Genomic DNA, 803 nt, shown 5'->3' on the forward strand with positions numbered 1-803 from the left:
GGTCATCTCAGGAGTGGTCTCCAGAGTGCTATGCCTCACCTGGGCATTATGGCACTGGGCAGGAATCAAGTCAGCCTAGCTCCTCATCCAGGCCCCCACCCAAGTAACCCCACAAGAGGGTCATCCGCCTTAGGCTCATTTCTATCTGGTACCTCAGGTCTCCAACTGGATCCTCACTCTGAGAGCTCATCTGGGCCTTCAAGCAGTTGTCTCGGGCTAGATCCCTGACCGGGTCCCCATAATACTTTTTTCAGGACTAAATGTTCAGATGTTCACAGGTCAGAACACTGAACATACACAGCCTCTCTTCTCTCTGCTACCTACAAATGCACATGTGACACAGCAATCACAGCTGCAATGCCTCTAGGGATAGATGTCTGCTTCCTGGCCACCATGAAGTGAGGTAACCATATCCACCATGTGTTCTCACTGTGGTTCCCTTTGTCTACCACAAGCTCAAAAAGCAACAGGCAACTGACCGTGGACTGTAATCTCGGAACTCAGAAGTCACAATAAACTTTTCTTACCTTCACGCTCATTTTCCCCAGTACTTGGCACAGTAGTAGAAAGTCAACCAATACCAATCATTTCTGAACCATTCCCGCATAGACTTCTTTTGAGTACTATGTTTTCTTACTATAATGGTATGATTTCCACCAGAAACATCAGATCTTTTTGTTTTGTATTCAAATGAAATGCCTGTGAACTTGGACCAGTAACTGGCTAGGGATTTGCCACTTCGCTTTGTTCTTTTGTTTTGATACAGTGGGGTAGAGATATATGCATGTTACAGCATATGTGGA

The 803-nt window shown here is 46.0% G+C and overlaps 1 non-coding gene across 1 annotated transcript; it reads right to left on the reverse strand.

Moving 5' to 3' along the window:
* Window positions 1-246: 246 nt before the first annotated feature.
* LOC116886737 lies at window positions 247-374 on the reverse strand. The gene has a single exon (XR_004386145.1). It is a non-coding gene; the product is annotated as a small nucleolar RNA SNORA17 (small nucleolar RNA).
* Window positions 375-803: the final 429 nt, after the last annotated feature.

This window comes from Rattus rattus, chromosome 17, assembly GCF_011064425.1.
Source record: "Rattus rattus isolate New Zealand chromosome 17, Rrattus_CSIRO_v1, whole genome shotgun sequence".
NCBI lineage: Eukaryota > Metazoa > Chordata > Mammalia > Rodentia > Muridae > Rattus > Rattus rattus.